Genomic DNA, 7,093 nt, shown 5'->3' on the forward strand with positions numbered 1-7,093 from the left:
GAGGTCAATGGGGGAAAAAAAGGAGACGTAAGACTACTATGTTGTAATACTTTAAACAATAAAATAAAATTTAAATAAATAAATAAATGAATAAAAGAATAAAATAAATTAATTAACTTAAAAACCCTCTGGAGTTAGGGAAGGTAAATGCTCTCTTTGTGCTTTCTCAATCCACAATCTGCTTGATATTTCTCTGAGTCCACAGGAGGCAGAGTTATAAAATGTGAGACCTGAGCACTCTAGTACTGAAAGGGAAACTGAGGCTGGGAAAGACTAAGCGGCCTGTTCCAGGCCCCACCGTTAGCCGGTACAAGAACGGGAACTGGAACTGGAACTTCTGGCTTTTGACCCTGAGCTTCACCGTGCTGTGAGAGGGGGAAGCAGTCAGGAGACGTAGAGGTAAGGAGATGACTTGCAGTGATCCTCGGAACGCTCACGTCCACACCCAAAAGCAGGAGAGGTAAAGGGGCAGGAAAACAGCGGGCTGAGTAACTGACTTTAGGGATAAAGTATGAACCTCATTTCTGGGTGGTTCTAACACAGTAGAGAGTAGATAGAAGGTTCATCTGACTATGCTTACACGTGTGAATATTTGTTCACAGCTGTGTGACCCTGGATAAGTCGGAAAGGAAGTTCGTAATTTCTACGATAGCTCTGACAGCTAGAATTCAGAGTTCTGAAGCCTAAACAGCTGGCATTTGGGCAACTATAAAGGTCCCAGAAGTCATACTTTTCTGTTTGAAACCACCTCAGAATGTTTGGCTTAGGCCTGTCCCCCAACAGTCAGACTATTGGAAGTCCAGCTGGAGTTTACAGAAGAAATAAACAAATCTAGACTAAATTTAAACAAGTGACTCCTGGAACCTTCTAAAAGCCTCCTGGGTGGCTTGGCTTCCTGTGCTCCCCTACTTTATAATTCAGTTCAACATTTATGTCTTGAGTTTATGTCTCCTGCCAGGTGGTTGCAGGTTTAGGTTACTGTATCCCATGCTTCTTCCAATTCAGCCAACTGTTGCTGGGTCCTATTTGATGCACAGAGCATTATGCTAACTGCCCTCAGGAATGCAGAAATGGGTAAAACATGATTCCTGCCCAGGAGTTCATAGTCTAGAGCAGTGGTTCTCAACCTTCCTAATGCCGCGACCCTTTAATACAGTTCCTCATGTTGTGGTGACCCCCAATTTCATTGTTACAAATTGAACATAATTAAAGCATAGTGATTAATCACAAAAACAATATGTAATTATATATGTGTTTTCCGATGGTCTTAGGCGACCCCTGTGAAAGGGTCGTTCGACCCCCAAAGCGGTCGCGACCCACAGGTTGAGAACCGCTGGTCTAGAGGAAGAGGCATACAAAACAGGTCATTTAACACAGAAGGAATGGGAAGGGTACAAAGTAATCACAAGCGACGTGCTGAGAGAAAGGGATCGAGGAAAGCTACACAGAGGCCGCAGATTTCACGTGGGCCTTGAAGAAAGAGAAGAATGTCACTAGGTGAAGAGGGGAAAGGTGTTTCTCCCCTCGTGGGTAAAATCTTCAAGGGAAGAAATTATATCTTATTTTTTCAACATGTTCCTGACACTCAGAATAACACCTCACAAAAGGAAAGAGCCATTACATGTTTGTTCCATGAATGAAAAATGAGTGGATTCTGGACTAATCTCCCTGCACAAAGGCAAGGAGGGTGAAAGGGCACCTTGTGTTTGGGGAATAGTAAATGGTCTGATGGGGCTGCTCTGAATACAGTTTATGGAAGGAAATGTTGTGGGAGATAAAATGGGACATTTGGATACTCGCTGGCCCTGGTCAGCTAGCTCAGTTGGTTAGAGCATTGTCCCGGTATACCAAGATTGTTGGTTCAATCTCCGGTCAGGGCACATACAAGAATCAACCAATGAGTGCATAAGTACAAGAAGAAAAATCAATTTCTCTCTCTCTCTCTGACTCTCAATTTAAAAAATTTAATTTTTAAAAAAAGAATGCCGCCCTAGCCGATTTGGCTCAGTGGATCGAGCATCAGCCTGTGGACTAAAGGGTCCCAGGTTCAATTCCGGCCAAAGGCATATGCCTGAGTGTGGCTCGATCTTCCCCAATAGGGGGCGTGCAGGAGGCAGATGATACTCTCTCATCATTGATATTTCTCTCTCTCCCTTCCTCTCTGAAATCAATAAAAATATATATTTTAAAAAAAGAATGCCACTAATTTATAGTTAATTCCATAGGAAGTAGTTAACTATTTTCTCCTCTAAGAAAATTATACCCTGGTTCATTTTTGTATCCTTAATATCTAGAACAGTGCCAGGATTTAGAAGATAGGTGACAAATGGCTTAATGAATGAATGAATGGAAGATTTTTGAGAAAGGAAGTTATTTTATCCAATATCCAACTTACTTTAATAATAATACCTACATTGCAAGTCAGGGGTAAGGAACCTTTTTTCAGCCAATGACTATTTGGGTATTTATAACATCATTGGTGAGCCATACTAGATTATCAACTTAAAAATTAGCCTGCTATATTTAGTCAAACATTTAATTAACTCACTCCTAATGGCTTGGCAGGGCCAGACCAAAAGATTTCGCAGACCTTATACGGCCCAAGGGCCAGACATTCCCCACCCCTGTGTAAGGCACAAAAATGTCAAATCACTATATTGTACACCTGAAACTAATATAACCAATATAATATTATATAGCAACTATACTTAAATTTTTTTTTTAAAAAATAAAAATATGGTTGAATTCTCTAGAAAAGAATAATCCCTTGCTTTCATATCTAACTTTATAGTTATAGAAAAACTTTTTTTCCTCTTATCTTATCAAACATTTTTATTCCCCCAAGTGTATTAGGAAAGAAGGACAGAAATTATTCTCATTTCCTGGCAGATGCTATTATTCTCATTTCCCGTGTACAGAAACAAAAACTCTATTTCCCCTAATATCCCTTTGTATATCTAAAAGACTGGTGGATGTGTTCCTGCATGTGACAGGCCTCTCATAAGTAGCTTTAGTCTTGCTCCATGCTCACCAGACGCAGAACTCCTATATATCCCTGAAAACAGAGATATTTTACTGATTACTTAATGGAAAGTCTGATAAAAAGGTTCATCATAGCCCATACAACAGAAACATAATCAAATTCTTTTTTAGATGTTTCTCTTCTTTTCCTTAAGATTCCTCTTTCTAGCCATCAACTCACCTCTCCTCTTTCTCTTTCCTCTCACAAGCTTGCAACCCCTCCCACCAAAACAAACAACAATAAAACCTTTAAAATGTTTTAGCCTGTCATTTTTCAGTATGTGTGTTCCTTTCTGCAAAACCAAAGTCCTGTAATTTTCTTTAAATTTCCCTAACAATTCCCCTTAGTGTCTCATTTCATCCAGTTACAGGTGAAGAGGGGATGAGATTTGGTCTGTGGGACTCCAGAGAACAGATTAAGGAATAAGAGGAAGGCATAGAGAAATAAGTGTTAGTGCAGTACAACTTTCTTTTTTTTTTCACTTTTATAAACAAATTTATTCCGAGGCACTCATACAACCATTCAGAAGTATAAATAAAAAACAAAGATAATTTAAAATCTTATAATGAAAAAGAGTTATTACTATTTTATTCTATTTCGGATAAAATATTGCTTTTTCTGTGAAAACAAACAAACAAACCAAAACACCATAAAACCCCCGTTATTCTTCTGACCTCTTGCTCGTGCATATGCAGTGGCTATGGGTGTGAGGGTTTTATACATGTCATAGACCATGCACACTTTGGCCTCATCTTCACTAAGGGGAACTCCAACAGCAGCGCCTGCTGGGCTGACATGCTTGAAAGAGGCAGCAGCTGGAATGCCTAAGGCTTCTTTGAGTTCCTTCACCAGCTGCCAGGCATTCAAAGCATCACACAAGTTTATAAATCCAGGGGCTCCATTGAGAACTGTGATGGGAAGCTTGGGCTGCAGTGTGTATAACTGGGCTGGAGTTTGATGAGGGTTCATTCCGTACCGCAAGGGCATCTGAGATATTCCTTTACTATACTGTCTCCTGAAGTCATCTGAAATTGCTTCATCATATTGTGCCGTGTGCGTGAAAGCCTTCAAGGCCAACTGGCGCCTGGTCTCCAAGGAGGTGTCTGCTGTCGGAGCTCTGCATCTCTGTGGACACGGCGGCGTAGTCCTCCGGCTCGCACACTACGGTTACTCGAGCGTGGTTTTTGGCTGCTGCTCTCAACTGGGTTACCCCACCAATATCAACTTGCTCAACAGCCTTTTCAACTGTTACATCCGGAGAAGCCACTGTCTTCACAAAGGGATACAGATTACAAACCACAACTCTTATAAGATTGAAATCAAGTCTGGCCATGTCAGCATTATCTTCTGGGATATTACGAGCCAAGATTCCGGCATGGACTGCAGGGTGCAAGGTTTTCACACGGCCCCCTAACATTTCGGGAAACCCCGTCAGCTCAGAGACATCTCTGACGGCCAGACCCGCATCCCTGAGAGCTTTCGCGGTCCCTCCAGAAGCGACCAGACTCAAACCCACAGAAGTTAGGTTCCTGGCAAATTCCACGAGGCCGGTTTTGTCAGAGACACTAAATAAGGCGAGCTGGCCGGGTGCCATGGTGCACGATCGGGGTCCGGGGCGAGCAGGGCGGCAGGGCAGACACCACGTGTAAAGGGAGGTGGAGCGGCTGGGCAGTACAACTTTCTAACAGAGCAATCCAATAGTGGAACTGGCTGCTTCACACCATAGTGAACTCCCCATCACTGGAAGTATTCAAGCAGGTCAGGCCTAAGTTCTGACCTCCAAAACCACTGTGACAGCCCGGCATACTTTTAGACAATGATCCTATTTCCCTAAATCTTCTCTTCTCAAGGTTAAACATCTCTGGTTCCTTCAAGGGTTGCTTATGTGATGGGTTGCTTTTCAGGATCTTGGTATTGTTGCTCTAGATTTACCACAATTTATCACGAATTTATTCAACAATATTTATTGAGCATTTACTATGGTTTAAACACCATTTTAGGAGCAGGGACTATAGAAGTCCCTGTCCTTGTAGAACTTACTGTCAATAAGTTCTACAGGCAATAAACAAATAAATTTGTAAAATGTCAGTGATAATAAGTGCTAGGTAGAAAAATAAAGGGGGTAAGGGTTGGAAACCATGAAAGCAATGCACTGGTTGCCTTCTATCAACACTTGATCTATAAAGAGATAAAGTACAATAAGACATCTATTTTATTTTATTTTATTTTAAATATATATTTTATTGATTTTTTACAGAGTGGAAGGGAGAGGGATAGAGAGTTAGAAACATCAATGAGAGAGAAACACCGATCAGCTGCCTCCTGCACACTCCCCACTGGGGATGTGCCCGCAACCAAGGTACATGCCCTTGACTGGAATCGAACCTGGGACCCTTGAGTCCGAAGGCCGACGCTCTATCCACTGAGCCAAACCGGTTAGGGCAAGACATCTATTTTAAACATTAGCTTTTACTTCATACATAGCCATATCGCCCATCTTAAATGGCTTTTCTAACTTGATATTTTATTAATATCAACTAAATAACAACATAACATAGACTAATTATGTATCTTCATATATTAGTTATAAATGTATTTGTTAGTCTATATTTTAAATTTTATTTTCCTCATATAATTGTTACAAAAATAATATAGTAGAAAATATGAAAAACACAAAAAAGTAGAAAGGAAGGGGGAAAACCAAATTTCACCAACAAATGTTACTATTTAGAGATATTTTCTTTTAGAATTTTTCTATAGTTATCATCAAAGTAATTGAAACCGTAGTGTATATTCTGCTTTATTTATGTATAATTGTGATAATAACTTTAGTGTTATCACAAATTTTTAATAAATTATTCTAATGACTGCATAATATGCCATCATGTAGATGTATCATAGTTACTTAACCTCTCTTCTTTCTTTTTTTTTTAAAATATATTTTATTGATTTTTTACAGAGAGGAAGGGAGAGGGATAGAGAGTTAGAAACATTGATGAGAGAGAAACATCAATCAGCTGCCTCCTGCACACCCCCTACTGGGGATGTTCCCACAACCAAGGTACATGCCCCTGACCGGAATTGAACCCGGGACCTTTCAGTCCACAGGCCGATGCTCTATCCACTGAGCTAAACCGGTTAGGGCACTTAACCTCTCTTCTGTTGTTAGAATCTATGTTTGTTTTTCTGGTTTAAAACCTCCCAATGTTCTCCATCACAAATATGTACTGTGGTACATAAAGCTTTTTTTCTATTGGATAAAAAATAAATAAGGAAAAAAACACATGGCAATCTCAATTGAAGAAGAGAAATTCATTAACAATTCAACATCCATTCATGTTAAAAATCTCTCGACAAAAGATTATCAGAAGGAAACTTCTCTAACTTTTTTTAAAAAGTCGATCTACAGAAAGGACATAATACTTAATGGTGAAAGACTGAATGTTTTCTCCTTAAGATTGGAAACATGGCAAGGATGTTCATTCTTGCCACTCCAATATCATCCACAAAATTCTAACCAATGCAACAAGGCAAGGGGTTGGGGGAGGGGGGACATATGGAATGGAAAAATAAATAAATAAAACTGTCTCAATTAGTAACCAACATGATTGTCTATGTAGAAAATTCTATTAAATTTACCAAAAAATGCCCTAGCTGGTTTGGCTCAGTGGATAGAGCATCAGCCTGTGAACTGAAGGGTCCTGGGTTTGATTCTGGTCAAGGGTACATGCCCAGGTTGCGGGCTCGGTCCCCAGTAGGGGGCATGCAAGAGGCAGCCAATCAATGATTCTCGCTCATCACTGATGTTTCTATCTCTCTCTACCTCTCCCTTCCTCTCTGAAATAAATAAAAAAATATTTTTAAACATCTACCAAAAAACATCCTAGAGTTAAATAGTAATGAGTTCGGCAAAGACACAGAATACGAAGTCATAATATATAAATCAATTGTACTTGTGTATACTGGCAGTGAGTAATTGAAAAATTAATTAAATAAACAATATCATTTATAATTGCACCAAAATAATAAAGTACTTAGGAATAAATATAATAAAATATATGATAGATATTT

The 7,093-nt window shown here is 39.7% G+C and overlaps 1 pseudogene; it reads right to left on the reverse strand.

Annotated features, from left to right (window-relative positions):
* Positions 1 to 166: 166 nt before the first annotated feature.
* LOC102422973 lies at positions 167 to 4,684 on the reverse strand (annotated as a pseudogene).
* Positions 4,685 to 7,093: the final 2,409 nt, after the last annotated feature.

Source organism: Myotis lucifugus, unplaced genomic scaffold, assembly GCF_000147115.1.
Source record: "Myotis lucifugus unplaced genomic scaffold, Myoluc2.0 scaffold_60, whole genome shotgun sequence".
In the NCBI taxonomy this organism is placed as follows: domain Eukaryota; kingdom Metazoa; phylum Chordata; class Mammalia; order Chiroptera; family Vespertilionidae; genus Myotis; species Myotis lucifugus.